The following is a 19371-nucleotide window of genomic DNA, read 5'->3' on the forward strand; positions in this document are numbered from 1 at the left end:
AAACCTCACTGCTCTTGATTCCTCATGTCCTTATTGTCATTGAGTTGTAGGCATTTCATAAGGTCTCTGTTAATTTTCCACCCAAGGGGTCATGTGTGTTTAGTTAATTTTCACACACATATTCACACATACACAGAAATACAGTGCCAGTGTTTTTTTTTTTTTGTCTTATTGAAGGAAGCTATACCTACCTTAAAGTCATGAAGATATCCTATATTCTGCAAGCTTGACAGTTTTGTAGATTTTTTTCTTTGTGCTTTTAATCTATTTGGAGTTAATTTTATGTGTGCTTTGAGGTATGGATCATTTTATTTATTTCCCTATGGATACATAGTTGTCCCAGTACCATTTATTGGAGAGTCTTTGGCCCCAACAAATCAACATGACATGCCATTCATTGTACATGAGGTCTGTTTCTATGGCATTTATTCTGATTGGTCTGTTTGACTCCCCCCTGCACAAATACCACACACTCCTAATTACTGCAATTTAAAAATAAGTTTTGATATGTGTTAGAATAAGTCCTCTCAGCTTTTGTTAAGAGTATCTTGACTGTTCTTGGCGTTTCGTATTTTTATTTCATAAATTTCAGAATCAGCTTATGAAATCCCACACACAAAAATAGAGATTTTCATTGGGAGTGCAATTTGAGGGAAATTGATATATTTAAAATACGGAGTAATCCAATCCATGAACTTTTTATATCTTCTCACTTATTTAGTCTTACTATTTCTCAATAAGATACAACTATGAGAACCCTACTCCTAGAGAGTAAGATATTCTAGTCCTCCTTGATCCAATAATTTTCTATCATATTCTCATTTCACAAAGCCAACCATTGCTAAACAACATCATTGTCTGTGGTAAAAAGGCATTGTCCATGGTTCAAGTCTTCAGAACATTCAGCATTTTTTGACTTCCAGTACCATATTATAATGAAACTCTTTGGGCTGGAACTCTCCACCAAGGAAGCTGCATATCTCTGAGGCATCAGTTGTTCATTACTCCAATGAAACATTTACAGAACTGTTCATAAATTTGCCAAGAAATCCCAGAGATTGTAGCATAAATGATGAAATTTTACCTTTATTTTCTATATCCTTTGCAGCATTTTTCTAAACACCATTTACTCTGAATAGTGATACCCCTGTGTGTGTGCTGGTTAAGACCTGTGGTCTGTGCTTATGATCTAAACCTAGAAGAACAATTCAACACTTGCTCTGAGCTGCAAATCGTAGATTAGTGGGCACTAGGGGTATCATCTGGTACTGGTAGTCAGGTGAGACACTGCTTGGAACCTTCAAATCATTATCAAACAAGGGTATAGTATATCAACTTATAAAGAGTACCTTTGATTGGAACAGAATCCTGCATTTATTTTTTTGCTGATAGTTATTATGATATACATGATATATTGCATATTCAGGGATTAGTACAGAGATGGTTGGAATTATGAAACTGAGTTTTATATTTAAAACAAAACATAAAGGACAGTTTTGCATACCAATCTCTAATTGGACTTATAGACCTTTTTCATGCAAAATACTGAAGGCAAATAAACTGATGTGGTATTACCATATTTGTCAGTATTTTTCCCCAGAGTGACTCACTGACATGAGAAATACATTTTTTTAATGCCATCTGTTAATGAACATTTTGGCAACATTTTCCTAAACACTCAACAAAGCCACTGTGAAGGAAAGGCACTGTTCTTGGCTTCTGACAGCATTGCTGAAGTGGGTCACCTCATATTAACCAGTCCTGCCCTTCCTACTTCCTCTTGTCACACAAAGGCAACTCTTAGAAAGGGAATTTGGTCACTATTTAAATTTATTAGTTCAGGGCTTATGAGAAAAGTTCTGTTTGTAGGGTACTATGTTTTGTGGGGCAACATCTGGGACTTATTGATTTAGTGACCTTGTTCAATTTTTACAGTTGGGAAATGTTTTACAATTATAAAGACCGATTGTTTGAAGACCTGCTTATTCTTTGATGAGATGGTACTATTATTGCTTCTTTCCACTTTTATTCCAGACACAGAAGCTATGTGCAGAACATAAAGTACAATGAAAGAATCATCTCTTTGCTTGGGGAAAGTGGTAGAAAGATAACAAATGATGAAGAGAAAGCAGACGCTCTTAAATTCATTTTTCTTTCATATAAGAGTGAATGCACATTTTATTTGGATGTTGTAAGCAAAAGAAATATTTCCCTAATACGTGTATAGACTTTGTATATGATAGAAAACTAAATGGGTCAGAGCCTCAGGTCAAGATTGTTTTACTTTGGAAAAACCATAGACATTCAAAGCTCCTGAAATCAACAAGATCATACTGAGAGCAAAAAATAAATTTTCCTGGCTGAGTTGACATTTACAGAAGATTTTGCTCATGGCTGCAACAGAAATTGACCGAGCCCAGTGCCCAAATCCAGAATGAGTGCTTTGGGCCCTTTCCTGTTTTCTAGTCTTAAATTGTCTTCTAGAGCTGGAGCTGTATTACTATCAAGGTAGATTTCAAAGTAAGGAATAGACCAGGAATAAAGAAGGTCATTTCATGGTGATAAAGGAGCCAATTCGCTAAAACACATAACCATCTGTATTAGTCCATTCTTACACCGCTATGAAGGAAGACCTGAGACTGGGTAATTTATAAAGGAAAGAGATTTAATTGACTCACAGTTCCGCATGGCTGGGGAGGTCTCAGGAAACTTACAATTATGGCAGAAGGCAAAGAAGAAGCAGGCACTTTCTTCACAGGATGGAGTGAGTGCAGGTGGGGGAAATGCCAGATGTTTATAAAATCATCAGATCTCATGAGACTCTCATTTTCATGAGAACAGCATGGGGAAAACTGCCCCCATGATCCAATTACCTCCACCTGATCCTGCCCTTGACACGTGAAGATTATGAGGATTACAGTTTAAGATGAGATTTTGGGTTGGGACACAGCCAAACCATATCACCACCCTAAATATTTATCAATGTAGTAACAGTGCTTCTAAATACATGAAGTAAGAACTGATAGAAGTGCAAAGAGAAATAGACAAACCCACAAATACAGTCAGAGATTAAAAATCCCCCATGGAAGATGTGAAATATCTTTACATTCAATACCAATGTAAAAAATTTGTTGAAAAAAATTAAAGATGACATAAATTGAGAGATGCACTTTGCAAAAAAAAAATTCTCCTTCCCTAATAACACCAGTCTTGCTTTTACCCATTTGTAATTCAAGTGTCATTAAGAGAAAATCTAGAAATAAAAATTGATAATAATAATAATGGCTGACACTTATTGAATAGTTAATATATGTGTTTCAGGATCAAACAGGATAATTTATGGGATGGCTTGAAATATAGCATCTCGCATATATTTAGTGATAAATAAACATTAGTTCTTACTGTGCTTCTTAGCTTTTGTTTACAAACAACCTACTTGATAAAGTTAAAAATGAGCTTACCTTGGTATTCAGGACACAATAAAGTCTCTCTTTACCTCTCACATTTTATCACCTTTATTTTACCTCTTTTAAAGTGACTTATTGACTTCAGATTGGAGCCCTCCTGCATGTTCACACTATGACACTCTTGTTTCTGTATTTAGCTACACAGACACTCTCTCCCTCAATTTCTACTCCCGGAATTGGATCCATTCTGAGTACTTCTCCGCCTTAATCTGGTGCTTCCTGTTCCTGTTGTTTTATTTCCTGGCTTTACCTGACCCATGGCATCTGCACCTTTAGTGGTCCTGACTTTCCTTGTGTCCGTTTCACATGTGCACACTTTGTAAGACTGAAGTCCCTTGAAGCAATATGATTTATTTTTCTTTTTCATGCAGGCTATAGCCTAGCAAAAAGTCAGATATATAATTTATGATCAAAATCACTGAGTTTAATTTTGTAATGGATTCCTTTTTAGATCATAATTGTGTAATTCACAACTATTTTTAAATTTTCAGTCTTTAAGATAATGATATTTTATTTCACAAACTTCTTTGGAACGACTTCTCTGTTGTGTTTTCTTTAGGCAGGATTTATGTTTGCATTTGTTTATTCAGTCAGCTATTCTGAAAAACACAGTGTCTGACTCACAGAGAGGTGTTTAGCTGATTTTTTTTAGAATAAAATGAAACAGGGCAAAGATTCATTTTGGGGACCTTAAGGTAAAGATGCACGCTCATCCAGCTCTATCCTTTATCCTAAGAGTCTTCTATTCATAGAAACAAGCACATTCATGAGAGACACAGTGCACTACCTGCTTAGTTTTCAATTCTGGGAGGTACCTTATCAGATTCTTCATATTTTAATTATTATATGCCTCATTAGCTAGCAGAACAAGCAACTATCACATGCTAGCCATCAAAAAAGATGCCAACACATCTAGAAAGATTATATTTATCACTAAATACAGTATGTTAGATTCGAGTTCTTAAAGAAACTTGAATTTTATTTTTATATTGTAAACTTCCAGTTTTGCAGTAAAACTTTAAGGACTATTAACACGGCAGCTTCTGGGCTCAGTCCTCATGTCCGGAATTTCTTACTCACCCTGGATTGATTCTTTTGAATTCTAGAGCCAGCTGGAAGTTGCCTAAATGTTGAAGCTACATTGAAGAGGTAATCTACAGAGAAACACTTTAAAAGCTATAAGCTGTGAAGTTCCAGATAGATGTCAGACTTTTTAAAAATTGTCTTTTGTAAGGTCCCATGCACCTTCATAACTTCATACATAGGTAAGAAATGAAAATCATGATTTACAAGAACCTTGAATAATTGAGTTTTGTCTGCTCTCAAACCCTGTCTCCTGATAAGATGTTATCAATGACAATGTGTGCTGGAAACTTCATTAGCAATTTAAATTTTGCCCTGGTCCTATGGTCCTGTGGTCCTGTGATCCTGTGATCTCGCCCTGCCTCCATTTGCCTTGTGATATTTTATTACCTTGTGAAGCATGTGATCTCTGTGACCCACACCCTATCCATACACTCCCTCCCCTTTTGAAAATCACTAATAAAAACTTGCTGGTTTTGCGGCTTGAGGGGCATCACGGAACCTGCCGATATGTGATGTCTTCCCCTGACACCCAGCTTTAAAATTTCTCTCTTCTGCACTCTTTCCCTTTATTTCTCAGACTGGCCAACATTTAGGGAAAATAGAAAAGGACCCACGTGAAATATTGGGCACTGAATTTGCCCCAGTAAAGTTCAGCAAAAGATGAGAAGAAAACATAGCAGAGCAAATGATATGAAAGCTATTTGCTCTGATAGCTTTGATCTAGTGATATAGGAAAACCCCAAGCATATCAAAGTAAGGATAGACAAATGAATATCTAAATTATCTTACTATATCATACAGCCTTAGTTAAATCAAAAGTAAGATTGGGGGATTTATTTCCTTCTGTAGGGACACCACTGGCAGGTTAGTATCTTGATGAAAGCCAACAGCTCCTTTCAGGCAGGTTTTAGTAACTGCTTTGCACCTTGACCGTTTAGGCAGGAATAACTCTCTCCAGTTACTAGCTTTAGGTTACAGCACTATCCTTCCACCCAACTTGAGTATCAGCTCTTTCTTTCCAGGATCCTGATAGATTTATGGAGTCATAAGACATGTCAGCAGAAATGAACTGTAAAATTTGTAATTTTCTCACTCCTATAAAGGGGATATAACCACAAGATATTATTTCTTAAAAGAAATAAGATAGACATGTTAGAGCATCTAACACAATTTCTGTTCCATAGAGAGTATTTAATAAATTTGACTAAAGCAAAATATCAGTTAATAAGTGCTTTAGGAACTTAAATTAATCATCTTAAACGTGCTGTTCTATTCACATATTCTAGTCTTTTCTTTCAAATGTTCTCATTTCTTTTTTCCTTTTCTGCAATTTAGAATACATGTTTTGCTCTAAAAATTTTAAATTAGTATTTTAACTAACCTGTGTTATCATTCCATGTCAAACTCTAAACAACACGGACATTTCTGAACAGGGCCACAGGAAAATGCAGTTTAATGAAGAATAAAGGTTTGGGGTCCTTCTGCAAGGCAGAACATAGAGTTGAGAAAAATTAGAAAGTACATGGTCATATCCATTGAGTATTAGGAAAGGAATATGGATTTAAAGAGATGATGACACAGTATGTTTTATGAACAACCCAGCTAAGCTAGTTCTGCTTAACCCATTCTTTTTATTTCAATCATGTTCACTTTTACTTGTATCTTTGGTAATAAGGAAAACATTGCAAACTAGATTTCCCGTGAAGATGTTTATGGCACTCTCCAGGTTTCCTTGCCCTTTGTTCAACATGTGGATTTCATGAACTAATGATGCTCAGTGATGAAAATCTAGGTTAGTGGCCATTGCTTTGGCAAACTCTCTGACTCCCATTGTTATTCACCCCTAACCCATAGGAGATCACATCATCCTCTCTGCTGCTTAGACCTCTCCATACCCTCTATTACATTGCAGTTGTTCATATGATGTGACTTCTTTATTGGACCGTGACCCTTTGGACAGCACTTAAAGCAAGGCATATAGGAAGAGCTTCGTCAATATTTATGAAATTTAAATAAGGTACCTGCAATGACAACAATAAAAGTACTCACGAACATAGACTATTTAATGTCAGGGCATCATCTTAAATAAGATTATTGACATTTGCTCTGATACCTTTGACCTAGTTATATAGAAAACCCCAAACATTTCGAAGTAGGGGTAGCAAAATGAGTACTTAAATTACCTTATTATATTGCTTGGCCTTAGTTAAGTCAAAATTCCTGGAGAACAACATGGCTTCAGAATTCAAAGACCTTGGTATCTTTCTTGTGGGAGCATATGTTATAACAAAAAGATAAAGAATATAAGCCAAGTAAAAAATAAAGTATAAGCCTGGGAAAAATTAAAAATCCTATTTTAATTTCTCTGGGATAAATACCTAAGAAACTAATTGCAGGGCCGTATGGTATTTGCAATTTTTTTTTGTAAGAAATTGGCAAATGATTTTCTAGAGTGACCATACCATTTTATATTTCCACTGACAATGTATAAGTAATCCAGTTTCTCTGCATCCTCACCAACATTTGGTGTTGACATTAATTTTATTTTAGCCATTCTCCTGTTAGGTGATGATATCTAACTTTGATTTTAATTTGTACTTCTCTGATGGCTTGAACATATTTTTGTGTGCTTATTTGCTATCTGTATATTCCTTCATTGAAATGTTGTTCATGCCTTTTGCCTCTTTTATAATTGGGCTGTTAGTTTCCTTTTTTAATACTACATTTTGAGAGTTCTTTACATATTCTAGATAATTGTTCTTTATATATTCTAGATAATAACTCTGTGGTTTATGAATATTCTCTCCCAGTTTGCAGCTTGCCTTTTTATCCTCCATACCCGGTCTTTCAAACAGCAAAAGTTTCTAATTTTGATGAAGTTCAATATTTCAATTTTTTCTTTTATGGATTGTGTTTATTACGTCAAACCTAAGAACTATTTGCCTAGCTCCAGATCTTGAAGATCTTTCCCTATGTTTCTATTTTTTCTAAAAGTTTTATACTTTCATGTTTTACATTTAAGTCCATTATCTAATTTGAGTTAATATTGTTGTAAGGTGTAAGGTTTAGGTTAAGGCTTCTTTTGGTGGTTGTTTTTACTATGATTGTCCAATTGCTACACTATTTGCTGAAAAAGCTATCCTACTTCCATTAAATTGCCTTTCCACTTTTGGGCATATTCATGTGAGTCTATTTCTTGGCTCTTTATTCTGTTTCATGGATCTATGTGTCAATGTCTCTGTCAATACCACTTGATTATTGTAGCTATAAGTCTTGAAATCAGGTGGGGGGGGGAATTTCTTTTATTTTATCCTTCTTTGTCAACATTGTTTTAGCTATTCTTATCCCTTTGCCTTTTCATATGAGTTTTATAATAGCTTCGGTTATATCTACAAAAACTCTGACAGGGATTTGATATGAATTGCATTAAAATTGGATGACAATTTGGGAAGAACTGACATCTTTACTGTATTGAGTCTTCCAGTTCATGAACATGGTTTGCTCTAGGTATTGTATGAAATATATACTACTTATTACAGTTTACTAGTGTCAACATTGTAGCAGTTCATATGAAGTGCAGAAACTTTACCCTTCTTTATGTCCTTTTACCCTCTCCAACTTGTAATTGTCATACATAATTTCTTTACACACATTTAGGACCATATAAATGTTTTATAAATTTTTCCTTGATCATCAATCATAGTTTAGAAAACCCAAGAAGAGTTTAAAGAAAATATATTGTATTCACTGATACTTTTACTCTTTCCATTGCTTTTTCTTCCTACGGATGTTTCAACATTTCTTTTACTATTTTCCTTCTGTTTAGAGAGCTTCTTCTAGTCATTTTTTGTGGATGTATACATGTGTCATATGTCAAAATGTATCAAAGTGTACACTTTAAATAGGTGCAGTCTATTGTACGTTAATTGTACCTCAATAACTTTGTCCAAAAGAATATATTTGAAATGGCATCAAAGATGCCTAGGGATAAATTTAATGAAATATGTGCGTGATTGCCACCATTGCTGATAGAGATAGTTATTAAAGTAGAAGTAAATGAATGGAAAACATATCACAGTCATGGATATGATGTCAGTGTCAGTTCTCCCAAAATTGATCTATTGCTGGATGCAGTCTTACTCAGAATCACTGTGAGACTTAAAGAACATGGATAAATTGATTTTAAAATGTATATGAATATTCAAAGGCTAGAGTCATCAAAACTTCGAAGAAGAAAGCAAGAGAGCTCACTCTACTAGATATCGAAATTAATAATAAAGTTCCAGTAATAGTGTGTGGTATTAGTGCATATATAGACACACAGAATGGAAATTCTAGAAATAGATAATATGTTACACAGATATGTAATTTATGACACAGTTGGTGCTGCAGAGCCACAGGACAAGAATGACCTTTTAGTAGTGGTGCTGATTCTTATACACAAAACCAAAACCAAGTTGTATGTAGATCAAAATATTAAAGGAAAAATTTGAGATCTTTGAAGATAATATAGGGTAATATCTTCTCAGTCTAGGGTGGATTAATATTTTTAAAACAAAACACAAAATTAACTACCCATAAAAATTGATACATTGAACACAAAAAGATTTCAATAAGACAAGAAAATCACTAACTATAAGGGAAGTGTGAGAAATTGAACTGTATTAGATTTAGAAATCTTGATCCATTAAAGATTGTTTAATCTGAAGATGAAGAGGCAAAGGTTGAAGTGAAGTGCTAAACAATACTAGTTTTGATATGATTTGTATGTGGAAAATAGTTGTTACCCTATTTTCCGATGGCCTATGACGATAGAAAATCCGTTTCTGAAACTGTAGTAGGAGACACTGGATAAAATTTTAGGTGAACTTATTAAAAGACTCCAGAAAACTTACCCAAATATTTTTCAAAGTTAAAAACCGAACCAAGTAAAATGACAATTTACTTCTCTGGAGCAGTTTAAATGACTAAACCCACGATAGCCTGTTACTGCTAAAAACAAATAAATTCATTTGAAGTAATGGGTTTTTCACTGATCTCCTGATACATTCTCTAAGCTGTTGCCAATGTTAACCAGACATATTAAAATTCACATCCATATTCCTAACAGAATAATAAACCTAATAGCATTTTCTGTCAAATGACTATGGTTGAGACAGTAATCTAATCCAGTTTCCCAATGAGTCTCAAATTGGAGAAGACAGCAATGGGAAAGTGACCCATAGCAATGTAGTGGCATTAGGGAGTCATGCATTTTTGCCAAACATTTGTTTGAGTTAGGAAACATTGACAGCATGGGAGTTCAGCTTTCAGTCAAGAAGAAGTAACCATGAAACCAGACGAAATATGTGAAGTAATGCCTTTTCAGAATGGATAATGGAAAAGAGACACAGAAGGTTAGATTCAGAATGAATAATGGAAAAGTGACACAAAAGGTGAGATTCCCACTCACTTCTTGGAGGCACCATGAGACTGTGGGAGAAGATGGAGCCCAAACAGCAAATGGTGGTCTCGCTCAACTGAGGAGGTAAAGATTGAAATTTGGGATGGCTGAGGTAGCTGGCAATAGTAGCACAGGGAAGTGGAGAAGGAGCTGTTTAGAAGCCCTTACATGAGTCCTCATAATAAGTTCTTTCACGCCTATAATCCTAGCACTTTGGGAGGTTGAGGCGGGTGGATCACGAGGTCAGGAGATCGAGACCATCCTGGCCAACATGGTGAAACCCCACCTGTACTAAAAATACAAAAATTAGCTAGGCATGGTGGTGCATGCCTGTAATCCCAGCTACTCGGGAGGCTGAGGCAGGAGAAATTGCTTGAATCAGGGAGTCAGAGGTTGCCGTGGCTGAGATTGGGCCACTGCCCTCCAGTCTGGTGACAGAGTGAGACTCCATCTCAGAAAAAAAAACAAAGAATAAGTTCTTGAGTCCAGGCACAGTGGCTCAGGCCTGTAATCCTAGCACTTTGGGAGGCCGATGCGGGCAGACCACCTGAGGTTGTGAATTCGAGACCAGCCTAGCTAACATGGTGAAACCCCATTTTCTACCAAAAATACAAACATTAGCTGGGCATGGTGGTGGGCGGCTGTAATCCCAGCTATTTGGGAGGCTGAGGCAAGAGAATCATTTGAATCGGGGAGGTGGAGGTTGCAGCGAGCCAAGATCGCACCACTGTGCTCCAGCCTGGGCGTTAAGAGCAACACTCTGTCTCAAAAAAAAAAAAAAGTTCCTGAGTGAAGGCTTGGATGTGTATGTGTAGGGTAAGACTCTGACCCCTAAGGGTCTCAGAGAAATATTAAATTTAGTTAAATTAAAATATTAAATGGAATATTACATTTTGTCAAATAATAATATTCAATTAAACAAAAAAGGAGGAAGAGGAGGAACAACAATGGAAGGAAAACAATAGCAAGAAATTGGGTATAATCTCAACTACATCAATAATAACATTATAGTAATATAAGCTAACCCCTCCAAATGAGAAGTCATATATATATAAAGCCAGGAATCTAAAAATCTGCACTTAATAGAAGTTTTTGTTTTTATAAGTTGTAATCATAGACACTAAACAAATTTGTAAAAATTAGCATCATAATAAAGAATAGATGGAAAAAATGATACCTAATTTTGTGCTTTCCATAGGAGATGCATTTTAACTATAAAGACACAGATAAAAAATGACGGAAAAAATTTTATGCAATGGTAAGTGTAAAATTGCTGCTATGATCTTATTAAAACCAGATATGAATTTCAAGACAAGCAATATGACCAGAGATGAAAAGGTGTCAATTTATCATGAAGATATAAAAATCTTAAATGTTTATGCACATTTAACTTCTAAATACATGAAGCAAATCCTGGTGGAACTAGAGAATAAATAGAAAATCCATATTAAGAAATAGAGATTTCAATACCCTTTGTCAGTGATAGGCAAATTAATTTGAAAAAAAAAAGAGTAAAGTTTATATCATGTAACCCACACAATGAACAAACTAGACCTAATTGACATTTGTGAAATATTTTACCCAAGAGTAGTGAATATACATTCTTTTCAAAAGCGCATGTTATATTCACCAGATCGGCTATATGTTGGGTCATAAAGTAAGTGTTATTACATGTCAAGATTGATCATATTACTGAATATATTCTCTGACTGCAGTCGTATTAAATTAAAAGTCAGTGACAATGAGATATCCAGAATATTATATAATATTTGGATAACACACTTATAAAGTAACACACTTTATAAGTAACATACTTATAAAGAACAAATTAATCAAATAAGAAATAAGAAATAATTAATCAAATAATCAAATAAGAAATCCCAAGGTAAATTAGAAAATGCATTGAAATGAATGAAAATGAAAACAAAACATGTAAAAAAAACTTATGAGATACAATTCAATCAATACTTAGAAGAAAATGTATAACTTTAAAAGCCTGTGTTAGAAAGCAGAAAAACTTAAAATTAATAACCTACATTTCTAACTTAATACAAGAGTCTGTTCATGTATTTGCCCACTTTTTAATAGGCTTGATTTTTGTTTATTCAATTGTTTAAGTTCCTTATAGATTCTGGATATTAGACCTTTGTCAGATGCATAGTTGTGAGTAGTTTCTCTCATTCAGTAGGTTGTCTTTTTACTCTGCCAATAGTTTCTTTTGCTGTGCAGCTCATTAGTTTAATTGGGTTCCACTTAGCAATTTTTGTTTTTGTTGCAATGGCTTTCAGGGACTTAGTCATAAATTCCCAAGGCTGATGTCCAGAATTACGTTTCCTACATTTTCTTCTAGGATTCCTAAAGTTTGAGGTCTCTCATTTAAATATTTAATTCATCTTGAGTTAACTTATGTTTATGGTGAAATGTAGTGGTCTAGTTTCATTCTTTTGCTTATGGCTAGCCAGCTAACCCAGCATCATTTATTGAGTAAGGAGTCTTTCCCCTATTGCTTATTTTTTTTTCAACTGTGTTGAAGATCAGATAGTTGTAGGTGTACGGCTTTATTTCTGGGTTCTCAATTCTGTTCTATTGGTCTATGTGTCTGTTTTTGTTCCAGTATCATGCTGTTTTGTTTATTGTAGTCTTATGGTATAGTTTGAAGTTGGGTGATGTGATACCTCCAGCTTTGTTCTTTTACTTAGGATTGCTTTGACTATTGGAGCTCTTTTTAGGTTCCATATAAATTTTGGAATAGTTTTTTTTTTTAGTTCTGTGATAAATGACATAATGACATTGGTAGTTAGGTAGGAATGGCATTAAATCTGTAGATTGCTTTGGGGAGTATGGCCATTTTAACATTATTAATTCTTCCATTCCATGAGCATGGAATGTTTTATCTATTTGTTCATGTCATCTATAATTTCTTTCAGAGTGTTTTGTAGTTCTCCTTACAGAGAACTTTTACGTCCTTGGTTAGGTGTATTCCTAGGTATTCTTTTTTTTTTTTTTTTGCAGCCGTTGTAAATGGGATTGTCTTCTTAATGTGGCTCTCAGCTCAAACATTATTGGTGTATAGTTTTTTGTACATTGATCTTGTAATCCCAAAACTTTACTCAAGTTGTTTGTCAGTTCTAGGAGCCTTTTGGCAGAGTCTTTAGTGTTTTGTAGGTATAGAATCATATTTGTGGAGTGAGGTATTTTGACTTCTTCTTTTCCTGTTTGTATGACTTTTCTAAAAATCAGAAAAGTGCACATCAAAATCACAATGAGATACCATCTCATATGAGTCAGAATGGCTATTATTAAAAAGTCAAAAATGGTGGTAAGATGCTAGTGAGGCTGTGGAGAAAATGGAACACTTATACACTGTTGGTGGGAATGTAAATTAGTTCAGCCACTGTGGAAAGCAGTCTGAATATTTTTCAACTATCTTAAAACAGAGCTACCACTAGATCCAACAATCCCACAACTGAGTATATATGCAAAAGAAAATAAATCATTCTATCATATATCATCTATCAAAAGGATGCCTGAACTGATATGTTCATCACTGCACTATTAGCAATAACAAAGATGTGTAATCAACCTAGGTGTTCATCAATGGTAGACTGGATAAAGAAAATGTGGCACATATACACAATGGAATACTATGCAGCCATAAGAAAGAACAAAATCATGCCCTTTGTAGCAACATGGATTCAGCTGGAGGCTATAAGCCTAAGTGAACTAATATAGGAACAGAAAACCAAATACCACATGTCCTCACTTCTAAGTGGAAGGTAAACATTGGGTACTCATGGGCATAAAGATGGGAACAATAGACACTCAGGACTTCTAGAGTAGTGAGAGGGAGGAGAGAAAAAGACTGAAAAACTAATTACTGGGTAGTATGCTCAGTACCTGGGTGATGGGATCAATCATATCGCAAACCTCAGAATTATGCAATATATTCAGGTAACAAACCTGCACATGTATCCCCTGAATCTAAAATAAAAGTTGAAATTATAAAAAAAGAAAGAGTAAATTGTCCCAAAGAATTAGTTCAAAGTAATAAAAAGAAAGATACATAAATATAGAGCAAAAAACTATGATTTTGAAAGCCCAACATAATACAAATCATTAATATCAGGAATGAAAGAAGGAATACCATAACATTTCCAATAGAACATTGAATTTAACAGAAACATTGAATTGTGCACTTATGTCTTGTCCATTTCCCTATACCTAAATGCTCCCTTGATAAAATTATTAAAAACAACATGAGCTGATATACATAAAAGACATGCCTGTTACATGTCACATAGCAGATACATAAATGGTGCATAGAGAATGCACAAGTTTTACACAGAAGATGTGCACAAGAAGTTAGGTTCTACCCTCCATTCCTAGTTCATCTCACAGAATCATGACAACAATAGAGTCATCTCTAGTGGTAAAAAGTAATTTAATAATAATCATATAGTGCAAAAATTAAGGACACAATTATACAAATATATAATGGCCCAAGCAAAATATCAGTCTATTTCTCACTCACATAATTTCCAAAGTGGTACTCTTCATTGGCAGGTGCATCCCCTCCAAGTGGTCATTCAGGGACCCAGACTCCTTCCACCTGTAGCTCTGTCATTTTTCAGCACACAGCTTCCAAGGTTATATTCCATGTTGTCTCTATGCCAGTCAGCTGGAAAGGAAAACAGCTTGGAGAGTCATGCCTGACAAGCTTTAAAGTGCCAGGCTAGCAGGAGTACATACCACTTCTATTCACATTCCATTTGCTGGGACACAGCCCAATGGCCACATCTAATTGCAAAGGAAGAATGAAAATACAGTCTAACTATATTATCAGAGAGAAAGTAAGGCTGGTAAACAGTCTCTATCACATCTATGAAGAGCTAGGATAGTAAGAGGGGATTTCTCTTTCTTTCTTTCTTTCGTTCTTTCTTTCTTTCTTTCTTTCTTTCTTTCTTTCTTTCTCTCTCTCTCTTTCTTTTTCTTTCTTCTTTCTTTCCTCTGTCTCTCTCTCTTTCTTTCTTTCTTCTTTCTTTCTTAATTTTCTTTCTCATTTTCTTCTTTATTAGTTTATACGAGGAAAATATGCAAACTGTCCCTTGTATAAACCTGAATGCTGACTGCTACTTATTCTTAAGTAATACGCTGAAAGCCAAATTGTAAGGCATATGCATGAAACCGTCACATGTTATGTTTGCTGGGAACAAGAGCCCAAGAAAAAGGTCTCCCTAGTATGACCCAGAGGGCCCTGGGATCCTCAGAAAAATTTTAAAAATGTCCATGAATCTACATGAAATCGAAGTAATCATTGTCTGCAGAGTATTTAAATGACATGTTTTACACATTCAAGTCTTATATTTTTAGAAATAGTAGCGCATCCTAATTAATGTCTTAGTGAAATCAAAGTAGTTTTTGTTTTGGTCACTATACATTCTTTCAACTGCTTTTTTTCTACTTTAGAATGAGGTTCTTAAATAGATAAGTTTGTAAGTCACATTTTTCTAGACGATTAGCAGTTGTCCTCATTTTGGGGCCAAAACAACAGAGTGTTTTGAGACATGAGTTAATTCAGATTTTTAAAAAGTCAGTCACATTAGTTCCCAGTATTAAAATATTTTGAATTCTTAAGCTCTGAAAAATTATTTTTTTCTGGATTTTTTAATTTCAAGAATTAAAAGGCATCAAAGAAAAGTTCCTTTTGGAAAGCATCTAACCATCTGAGAGCATCATACCAAGACCTTTGACTTGTTATAATTGCAAATTTACTCTCTGGCCGGGGACTATTCCTCTCTATCACTCACCATTCTTTTTAGTTCTTTCTTGAGCCCTGAGATAAATATTGCACAGTGCATCCAACCTCTGAGCCTTCTCAAATTGACCTTCATACCAATAAAATCATCTCACAATCTGGTATTCACGATTCTACCTGCTGTTTACACAACACCAACCCACCAACTCTCACGTCTTTACAATTGCCGTGTACAGTTATGTTAGTTATATTATTAACCCTGTATAAAAATACAACTTCCCTGAACTCACATTCACATCTCTACTGAGGGGAGGAAACACTGCCTCCTACACATGATTAATAGGCAAAACTGGGAATCCAGAAAGTTATGGCGCCTTTGGCTTCTCATCCAGCAGCTAGCATTTCATGTAAAACTGAGAAATTAGGATCTGGCTTTGAAGGCAGTAGACATGGAAGATATTTCCCAAATACTAGGATTTTTAAAAAAATCTTTCTCCTTTTGTCCCTGGAGTAAAGTAAACACAAATTGCTATTTAGTTGTAAATGAGTGCAAGATTAGTGTTTTGGCATCTTCATTAATAAAGGAACTAGTTGATGAAGGCAGAATATAAGATGTCATGAAGCCGGTAAGTGGAACTGAGGAGAAACATTTCAAGACCTTCAGTGCCAGGCACTGGAAGTGCAGACTCTTCTCATGACAAGTGTATGATGTTCAGAGAGGGATGGCAGTATTTGAATAAAAGAGAGCAAGATAAGTATTAAATGAACTAACAGAGAGTCATCCTGAGTTACTTCGTTATTAAATAATGAGCTCAAACCTCCATTAAAACATAACCAAAACAGGGGTTTCTAAACGGCTCCTATCTAGTATTAGATAGGTAGTATAATAGATATCAAGTTTGTTTTTATGAAGTTCAAAATGCAGTATATTAAAAAAATCACAAAATAGTTCATGACCACCAGACATGAACCCCTTTAAAAAAGTTGAAAATTTTAAAAATCTTCCAACTCCAACTCCTCCAGGAGCCGCGGCTGCCGATATCATTAACTTGCCCGCTTGACTCTAAGTGAATTACTCTGGCATGAAAGTTGATTTTGTTGCCTGAGTGGAAATGAGAAAATGCAAAATCATCAATGACAACTCTTAATAACAAAATGCTAAAATGCAATGTCTCCTAACACCCTCACTAAATTACCTCTTCAAAGTCATTACAAGTATTCTTCTCTTCCAAGTGCTGGGTTCCCTTTTGTGTCTCCAAATAGATTATGGGGGAAAAAAATCTGCCAGCATTGCTGTCACTGTTAATTAGTGTCTCCTGAGCAGGGCTTCCTGCCTGAGGTGCTCACCAGACCTTGCCAAGCCCTACAGGGACTTCCAGAAAAACCTTGTTTATGACCCAGCCCCAGCGTGCCTCTCCTGCTTGTAATATTTTATGGCATTATAGAGAAGGACTCATCAACAATCTCTCTGTAGGAGTGGAAGTCAATTTTATATGCGGTGAGAAGTTCACCTAAGCTAATCTTGGCATGATGAGTCCTCAGCTGAACATAAAATTTTACCAAAAAAACCCCCTGTGAGGTGAATTATCAATCAACATGAATTAGAAGCAGTGAAAACCCTTCTATTGAGTTATCTTCATAAATCTATTTTTATTCAATGTCATCTCACACATTCTTTATTTTTATTTGTTTTCACTTCCTCAAATATCGGATTGCTGCTCATGAGAATAATGGCTGAGGGAGCTGGTACGGCAGTCTTCTCAGGCTCCCTGGATAGCTAAATTTATGGGTATAATTATTGAAATTCTTTCCCTGCTTTCTTGTAAACTCAGACACATACTATATTAATAAGCCACAAGTCAGACACATACTATAGTAATAAGCCACATTGATCCATGTTTTCCACCCAGGGTGTTTGAAGGTGTCTATTGTTTGTGTGTTCTCTCCATTCCATTTTTCCTTCCCCTGGTAACTGCATTCACCCCCAGACATGGGTGTGAGACCCATCAAGGCCCTGTGACCTTAGCCAGGGCTTTTCCAGCTGCAGTGGGGAGGGAGGAAGCATGTTTATCCTCTGGTTTCAAACCTGAGATGTGGGGAGCTGAGGGCTGCCCAGTCATGGTCCCTCCTGAAGGAGATATGATGTTAACCAGGGAAGAGGCTCGGATGGAACAGAGGAAAGAGGCTGGGCTTGGTCAGTCAGCATTGTGGGTAAGGCAGAAATTCCCCTTCTAAAAGTACCATTATATCAGGTGCTGATCCCTTCTTTTTATTTAAGAATATTTGAAGTGGGTGTTCTACATGCTGCCTTGTTCAGCCTGAAAACCCAGTGACTTTCAGGGGTTTGGAGATGAAAACTCCCTACCAAGTCTTTGTGGGAGTCCACCTTTCTAGTTCCTATCCCTACCTGCTTAATAACTATTAGAAATAAATCATTGCTCATATTGATTGAATACTTGCCATACTGGTGTGGGAAAGAAAAGAAAATTTTTGTTGAGTACTGCGAGCCCCTTTAAATGATCAGGCACAGTGAGGGACTGAAATGTGACAGCAGTCCCATCACTCTCCCTTGAGCTGGGGCATTACCTCTTGAAGCTACTTGCTATGTGGGCTCTAGACTCTAAGCCAATTGCCATAAATTGCTGTATGCTGGACGCCATAACTCACAGTTCGACGATGCACAGCCTATCACAAATCAATGTTATCCTTGTAAATCAATGGGAATCCCTGTCAAACAACTCTGTATCAATCAGCCCACTCCTTGTCCCTTTTTACCTTTAAAAACCTGCATGGAACAAAGGTCAGAGGGAGCGCTCCCCAACGCAACTTGCAAGTATGTCCCAGGCAGCTGTCCTCACTTTGACTCAAGTGGACTTTTTAAAATTGTATTTTGTGCCCCAGCATCTTCCTTTAGGTCACCAGTAGTCACTGTGCTAAGTACTTTACAGGCATCATCATATTTAATTCTTACATTTAATTCATTCCCTTTTCAGAGATGAAGTTATGCAAGGCACACTACCAGGAGGTGGCTAAGCCTGATTCAAACCCAGGGGACTAAGTGCCAGAGTCTGTGTTTCTAATTTCCCCATTGAGTAAGCCTGGAAATCTCAACTGTAGGCTGTACTAGCGAGGAGTCCCCCTAAAAGGAGAGCAGAAGGTCATGCGGCTTTCCTTATTCATCTCGTGGTCTGTGTTTCTCTGATTTCATTAAGACCAAACCACTGTCAGGGTGGGTGGCCTCTGACTTATTTCCATGGCTTTCTTGTTCACAAAATGTAATTTGAAATCTTTTCTTATGTTATACCTAGAAAAAATAAAATTCAATTTTTTGAGGACCAACTACAGATTTTTCTTAGAAAACTGAATATTTATTGCTTTGCAGAATGATAGGTTTATAGTTTCCTGTATGCTCAATATTTCTGGGAATTGACATAAAGAAGTGATTTCTCAAACACCCACGGACGCTATGTGCACAGTGATATTTACAACATTACTAACATTCACACTCTCTCCCACTTCCTGAGAAGGAGGAATGAGAAGCCTGGTGCATCAGTGTTAATAATTGAAATGACTTGAGATTTTCCTTTTGAGATCTCTGGGTGCTTTGTTTGGAATCCATA

General features: G+C 35.9%; 1 long non-coding RNA gene across 2 annotated transcripts in view; it reads left to right on the plus strand.

The window, feature by feature from the left end:
* The window catches only part of LOC117981740 (uncharacterized), a 121369-nt gene that overhangs the window by 42578 nt on the left and 59420 nt on the right, over positions 1-19371 (plus strand). The window contains exon 3 of one of the 2 annotated variants that reach the window (XR_010109029.1): positions 4574-4732. The exons of the other annotated variant lie outside the window; for it this stretch is intronic. This is a non-coding gene — a long non-coding RNA (uncharacterized LOC117981740). The remainder of the gene's footprint in view (positions 1-4573; positions 4733-19371) is intronic. 2 annotated transcript variants of the gene reach the window in all.

This window comes from Pan paniscus, chromosome 11, assembly GCF_029289425.2.
Source record: "Pan paniscus chromosome 11, NHGRI_mPanPan1-v2.0_pri, whole genome shotgun sequence".
In the NCBI taxonomy this organism is placed as follows: domain Eukaryota; kingdom Metazoa; phylum Chordata; class Mammalia; order Primates; family Hominidae; genus Pan; species Pan paniscus.